The sequence below is a fragment of the Petaurus breviceps genome, unplaced genomic scaffold (genome assembly GCF_028583685.1).
Source record: "Petaurus breviceps papuanus isolate PSGF00001 unplaced genomic scaffold, PetGlider_PUasm1.0 582, whole genome shotgun sequence".
Lineage (NCBI taxonomy): Eukaryota > Metazoa > Chordata > Mammalia > Diprotodontia > Petauridae > Petaurus > Petaurus breviceps.
Window position 1 is genome coordinate 3,434,820 of NW_027186390.1, and position 8,128 is coordinate 3,442,947.

Genomic DNA, 8,128 nt, shown 5'->3' on the forward strand with positions numbered 1-8,128 from the left:
TGTAATTCTTGATGTTTTTATTATTATATCGATATGAATGATGAATTTTGATATGAATATAATTAAATTTGTATGAAATAAATGAATATTTGAAATTATTTGGGTCTAGAAATTTTATTAATTTTAATTAATGTTTTGTGCCACTATTGATGATACTAGTCTATTATAATTCTTCTCTCTTTTATCTCTCCCTGGTTTAGTTTTCAGGACCATATTTGTTTTAAACAAAGGGTTTACTATAGTGTGCTCTTTCTTTTTTTTTTAAGCAATTGGGGTTAAGTAACTTGCTCAAGGTTACACAGCCAGTTATTTCTGGGTGTGGTGCTAAGTATCAGAGTCCGGATGCAATCCCAGGTCATCCCGACTCTGGGGCCGGTACTCTTACTCACTGAGGCACCTGGCCGTCCCTGGTGTGTTCTTTCTCTGAGAATGGTTTGTGTAGCATAGAGAATGTTTGTTTAAAATGTCTGATAGGATTAAATGGTAAACCCATTGGGAAAAGATTTTTTTCCCCTTAGGTAAGTTTAATTTATGACTTGTTTGATTGATATTCCCAAGATTTGGCTATTTAGATACTTTATTTCTAGTTTTGCTAATCTGTATATTTTATAACTTTGAAGCTATCCATTCCTTTGTTTTCAGTTTAATTTACAGGTATTTGATAATAGCACATTTTGTTGTTGTTATTGTTTTGTTTTGTTTTTTTTTCCAATTGCCTGTGGATACTTTATTGGACTCACACCAGCAGCCCGTGCTTCTTCAGCACCTTGGTGTATTTGTGGATTTTGCCTTCCACGTTCTCAGCTTGCTTTCATAGTTTCATAAGCTTCTTTTTCATTCTATAATGAATCTTGGCTTTCTCCTTCCTCTTCTCTTCCAAGGTAGCAGTCACTGCCTGATACTTCCAGCCAACCCATGGGACCAAATAAGCAAACTTTCTAGTTGGCTTCAGTCTGACAACTTTGAGAGCAGCTGGGACAACCATGCATTTCCACTTGTCATATGGGGGAGGAATGCCATCAAACACCTTAAGTTGTTCCAAGGCAGCCTGACCTCACTTGGTCTTGTGGGGAAGCATCCCTCTGACTGTCCTCCAGAAAATGCAGCTGGGGGCTTGGAAGTGATACGGATCTCTAGAAGGGTTTGCGTTCATGTGCTTTCAAAGGAAGGCCAGGTATTTCAGCTTGTTCCTGTAGATGTTTCCCGAGATGTTGATGCCTTCACAGCGAACCACAACCACCTTCCGCCCCAGGAGGACTTGCTTGGCCACGATGGCCACCAAGCGGCCTAGGAGATGGCCTCATCTGTTGATCACCAGGACCTGCCCATCTGCCATGGCCAACGCCTCCCAGGAAAAGAAAGAGCTCTTCCACTTCAGGGTCTTCTTATCCACCTTGCAAGGGCCCTGGAAGTCCACATTTTGTTGTTTTAAATGTTTATCTTAGCATGAATTCTACCTTTCAACTCTATTCATTGTTTTCTTAATAAAATTAATAAGTATTTACATTTTATAATCTTCCTTTCATGTTAAAAATCCATTATTATATTGTTTTAAGAATTATTGATTTATATTTTCTAGTTTTTAATGTATGATGAGTTCATCTATTTTCTATTATTATTTCATCTAAAATCACCATAATTTATGTTCCATTTATTCAACTGGAAAATAATATTCTTCTCCTACCTTCCTTTAGCTATATAAAACATATTTCTAGATAAACAGATGGATAGATATGTTTAAATATGTTTCACATATATAGAAAATTGCAGGATTTTCCCCCCAATTTGTTCTTCATCTATCTTCCATTTTGTGGGTCAAGTGGGTCTACAAAATTCAAGGTTATAATTATTACTGAAGATTAAAATAACCATGAAACCTTGATTTTTGCACATATTACAAATTTATGTTACATAATCTCAACTTGATCTTCATTGCTGCACTTGTTCTGTATCTCCTTAACTGATTTGCTTTCCCAACTCAATTCTTCTTTTATGACTGGACCACAACTTAATCGCCTTCACATACTCTTCAATCCAAAGACCTGAACTCTTGATGCTCCTTAAACAAGATACTCCATCTCTAGGCTCCATATTTTTTTTTCTCTGACTGTCCCCCATGCTTGGAATGCTCTCCTTCCTGAGCTCTACCTACTGCCTTTTCCCATTTCCTTTAACTTCCAAGTAAAATCTATTGTTTTCCACAAACCTACCCAAATACTTCTTAATTCCAGTCCTTCTGGACTGTGCTAATTACTTCCTATTTGTCCTATATTTAACTTGTTTGCATACATTGGTTTGAATGTATTCTCTGGCTTTTGATTGCAAGTTCCTTTATGTCATGGACTATCTTTTGCCTCAATTTATACCTCTAGTCCTTAGCACAGTGTCTGGCATATAGTAAGCATTTGGTACATGCTGATTGATTAACTGACTGATCATAAATGAAACTTTAAGTGAAATTAACAGAGCAAAGATAGCAGAGTAGAGGAACAACTCAGTCAAGCTCTCCCAACATTCCCTTACAAACAAATATAAAATAACACCTTCAATCAAATTCTAAAATGGTAGAGCAAACAAAAGGTCAGAGTGAGACATTGTTCCAGCCCAACACAACTTAGAAGATCGGAAAGAGATCTGTGACATGTGGGTGAAGGCTGGCCTGGAGCTCACAAGGACAAAACATTTATGGATAGTTAAATTAACAAGACAGAGAAAGAGCACATGGATGCATGCAACTAAAAAAACAAACCTAGAAAAAGAATAAATTAAATATCCACAATTAAAGACCAATGTGGAAATCATGAAAAGCAAAGAAGAAATTAATAAAATTGAATATAAAATACAGCAACATTGAACTAATAAAACAATTGATTTCATTTTTAAAATCCACAATGGAACAGATAAAGCATTTGGTTAATTTGATTTAAAAAAAAGAAAACCAAAATGTCAATATTAAAAATGAAAAGGGTAAATGAACCACCAATGAAAATGAAATTAAAGAAATTATTTGAAGTTATTTTTGTCATTAAAACTAAATTTATGTGAAGTGAATGAATATCATCTGACATCCAACACTTAACACTTACTAGCCAGGTGACCTTGGGCAAGTCACTTAACCCCAATTGCCCTGCCCTCCCCCCTACAAAAAGAAAAAATAAAATAAAATATAGGGTGGTTAGGTGGCACAGTGAATAGAGCACCAGCCCTGGAGTCAGGAAGACCTGAGTTCAAATCTGACCTCAGACACTTGACACACTTATTAGCCCTGTGACTTTGGGCAAGTCACTTAAGTCCAATTGCCCTCCAAAAAGAAAAAAAGAAAGAAAGAAATGAATGAATGCTTACAAAAATTAAAACTGCACAGATTAACAGAGGAGGAAATAGAATACTTAAATAGCTCTATCTTGAAAACAGAAATTGAACCAGGTATAAATGAGATAGAAAATTTCTAGAATTAGAAAATTTCCCAGGACCAGATTGATTTGCAAGTGAATTCTACCAAACATTCAAGGAACAATTCATCTCAATACTATATAAACTATTTGGAAAAAAACAGGCAAAGAAGAAAGCCTATCAAATTTCTTTTGTGAAACAAATATGGTTTTGATTCCTAAAGTGTGGAGAACAAAAACAGAGAAAGAAAACTATAAAACAGTTTTCTTAGTGAATATCAATGTGATATTCATGTGAAGTGAATGAATATTATCTGGCTTCCGACACTTAACACTTATTTAGTGAATATCAATATATTTAAAAATAAAATGCATCTGGAAGAACAAAACATTAAGAATATCAAAGGATTCATGAAATGAAAATATTTTAAATAATATTCGTGCAAGAAGATTACACCAATATAGCACAAAGACCCAACACTATGATCTATATCAGGAATGTAGGGCTGGTTCAATATTAGGAAAACTATCAGCATAATTGAACATATCAGCAACAAAAACAACAAAAATAATATGATTAATTCAATAGATGTTGAAAAGGCCCTTGACAAAATACAACACTCATTTCTATTAAAAATACCACAAAACATATGAACCAATGGAGTCTTTCTTACAATGATAAGTAATATCTATTTAAAACCATCAGCAAGTATTATCTATGAAGGGGTGAAACTTGAATCCTTCCCAATAAGAGGTGAAGCAGGGATGTCTGTTATCACCACTATTGTTCAATATTATACTAGTTGTAAATAAAATATGAAGGAATAAAAATAAGTAATGAAGAAACAAAGCTATCACTCTTTGCAGATGATATGACGTTATACTTAAAGAACCCTAGAGAGTCACCTAAAAACTAAACAAAACAATGAACAACATTAGCACAGTTGAGAGATACAAAATAGATCCATATAAAGCATACTTTTCTAGACTTTATTTTTCTTGGTTTTTGTCTGTGTTTTCTTTTGCACCATGGCTAATGTGGAAATATATTTTGCATTATTCACCTGGTTAGTCAATAACAAATTGCTGGTGGAGATGGAACAGAATTTGTAACTCTTTTTTCAAATAATGGTAAAAAATTGACATGTGATTAGAAAATATTTAATGGAATAAATAAAAAATAAAAAAAAAAGAAATTGAGTCCATTGATGCAAAATGAATCTGAGGAGAAATGTTTACCCTCCATATCAGGATAAGAATAAGACAGCACTATTATGAAGTTGAAAGTCACAGAATTACTATGATGAAATTATAGATCCCCTATATAAGGCACTGTATTTTGATTCATACATATACATTTATATAAGAACGTTCTAAAACCACAACAGATAATAAAATTGATTCTCCTTAAAGCAGAGGTTTTTTTGGCCTCTACACAAATTTCCTACTCATAGGTGTAAATAGATTTTCTTCCTCCTATAATCCTATTTGTTCTATTGAACTATTGGCTACTGTAATATTTATTTATATTTATATTTTCTTCACTTTCAAAGTTTCTTATGAATGCAAGTGTTTGGTGAATTGAGACAAAAGAAGCCATTTCCTTCATTTCTGTACTTTATATTTTTCTTTTACTTTCCTACCTCTAATGCCATTATTGTAGGGAACTTATGGTATGGAAATTCCCTTTTCTAATGTAAATTAGCATCTCATATCTAATATGATAATAATTATATCTGGCAAGTTAAAAATAAATTTTATTTATATCTTTTGCTTTTACATTGAAAAATTATTCACAGTATCACTTCCTTACCTTCCCAGAGAATCCCTCTATATAATAATGAATATTTTTAAAGAAAAAAATATTAGAAACAATCCACATAACTAATCAATACATCAAAAAAGTCTGAAAATATATGCAATGATCCACTTCTGTGACCCTCTAACCTTTACAAAGGAGTAGGGCAAAGGTATCTTCTCCCATCTCTACTTTGGGTCTATGTGTGTTCTTTGTAATTTAAAAGATAGAAATACCATAGCTCTTTAAATCCTGTATAACACTTTATATGTGTTATCTATTATAATCCTCACAACAACTCTTTAAGTTAGGGATAATAATGATTTTCTTCATTTTGTAAATGAGGATGTTTAGGGTAAGTGAGCTTAACTGACTTGCCCAGGGTCACATAGCTATTTCTATTCTCAAAGATTGCTCAGGACACTGAGAAGCTAAGTAACTCACTCATATTCTCATTGATAGAGTGGGTGATCTTCCTGATTCCAACCTGAGCTCTCTGTGTTGCTATCTCCCTAGACCTGCTTATAGCCAAGATAACAATGATATACCAGTGAATGGGGTGGTGCTTACTGATGAATATCTTAGACATTGTACAAAAAAAAGAAAGATTTGTGAAATTGATATAAGAATGCGTATATGAACTTCAGTTCTTAGAACCAAATAAGGATATCAGAGAGACAGAAGGAGTTCTAAGAAATAAAGATAAAGAGACTAAGTTGTTCAATCAAGGTTAAATCATATATTATCTAAATTGCTGTTTACAATGATACCATGAAACAGACAAGATGAAACTTGTACTTATCACATATCACTTATAGTTACATTGGAATCCAACTTCCTGTTTGAATCAGCAGAATTTTATATAACACATAAATATTTTACTGTGATTCTGTTAAATTAGGGCTTGATTGATTAACTGATTTCAGCATCCATTTTACTTCAGGCACCAAGGATTCATTCTATTGGCAGAAGGCCACCGTTCAATTATTGCACTTGAGTAAAGCATCTATTTTTCCAATAGTAGTTCAGAGGTCAGCAAAAATTCCCAGTTGAAACTATGACATCTTAAGAACAATATGGGCCCCAAAGCTGAAACTATTTTTTCTTTCACTTGTAGCTTCAGAAATAATATGATGGATTCAATCAGGAAGAGAAAAACAATGGTTAAATCAGCCACACAAAGGAAAAACAATTAGATATGGAATACCTAAGAACAGTATGAACTCCAATTATTCATCCTTAGGTTTTTTTTTATCGAATTGCTTTCCTTTATTTTTTATTACAGAGGTTTTTTTTTTTTAATTTTTCAAATGCTTTATTAACTTCTGATTTATATCATTCATTTCCGCCAGATTTTGAGTTACAAATTTTCTCCCCGTTTTTCCCCTACCCACTGCCCCAAAATAGCAGTCCCACAGGATATTCCCAACTCCAATCTGCTCTCTCCCATATTTTCTCCCATAACCCTTTCAACTTTTCCAGTGGATATGCCCCAGTCCTGTGTATCTTATTTCCCAATTACATGTAAAATAGTATTAATAATAGTATATATAATGTATATATATATATGAATATTTGATTTTAAAACTTTGAAATCCAGATTCATTCCCTTCCTCCCTTGATGCCCACCATTACTGGGAAGATAAGCAGTTCAGTATAGGTTGTACATGTGTGGCTAATGGAAAAAAATAACATGGTAGATATATTGTAAAAGACTGACTATATTTTCCTCCCTCCTATCCCACCTCCCACTTATTCTATTCTCTACTTTGATCCTGTTCCTTTTCAAAAGTGGGTGCTTCCAACTTCCCTCCACCCCAGCCTGCCCTCCCTTCCGTCATCCCTCCTCTCATCCCCTTCCCCCCCCACTCTCCTGGAGGGGGAGATACCCTATTTAGTGTGTATTTCATTCCCTCCCTGAGCCAAATTGAATGAGAATAAGGTTGACCCATTCCCTTTTGCCTTCCTATTCTTCCCCTCCATTGTAAACATTTTCCCTTGCCTCTCCTATATGAGACAGTTTACCCCATTCTGTCTCTCCCCATCTCCTCTCATTATATTACTCTCTCACTTCTTAATTTCACCTTTTAAGTATCACCCCTTCCTGTTAAATTGGTCCTGTGCCCTCTATCTATGTATACCTGTAAACATATATACACACATTCACATATGTATTCATATGACCATATACCCTCATATATATATATATATATATATATATATATATATATATATATATATATAATATTTCTATTCCCTTCAACTACTGAGAAAAGTTTCATAAATTACAATTATTGTTTTTCCATGTAGGAATGTTAATAGTTCAACTTTGATAAGGTTCTTATAATTTATTTTCCCTGTTTACTTTCTCATGCTTCTCTTGCTTCTTGTGTCTGAATGTCAAATTTTCTATTCAACACTGGTTTTTTCAGCAAGAATGCTTGAAAGTCTTCTATTCCACTGAATAACCATATTTTCCCCTGAAACATGATATTCAGTTTTGCTGGGTAGGTGACTTTTGGTTTTAATCCCAGCTCCTTTGACCTCCAGAATATCATATTCCAAGCCCTTCGATCCCTCAGTGTATGTATCAGCAATGCCATATTCACAATGCCTATAGAGATTACAAATATGCTGATATAATTATCCATTACAAAATACATCATGTTTGCCATATGAGGAAATAAACTAGAAAATTTATTAAGATACCAAAAGACTGAGTCCCAAAACCAGAAAGTGAAAGCCATCAGAGTAGTTATGATATTGGCACAGGTAGATAAAGTAGAAAGCACCCACATTTTCAAGCCTTTAAAACAGAACAGGCTACCTCAGGCAAAGGTCCTCCTCTCCCCACTCACAGCAACCACCCAGCGTCCTGGAAGCGCGCTCCCAGCAGCTCCGGCCCCTGGCAGTCCTCAGCAGGAGTCCTTAGCAGAAA

At 34.2% G+C, this 8,128-nt stretch overlaps 1 pseudogene; it reads right to left on the reverse strand.

The window, feature by feature from the left end:
• Positions 1 to 643: 643 nt before the first annotated feature.
• Positions 644 to 1,394, reverse strand: LOC138173426 (large ribosomal subunit protein uL13 pseudogene; annotated as a pseudogene).
• Positions 1,395 to 8,128: the final 6,734 nt, after the last annotated feature.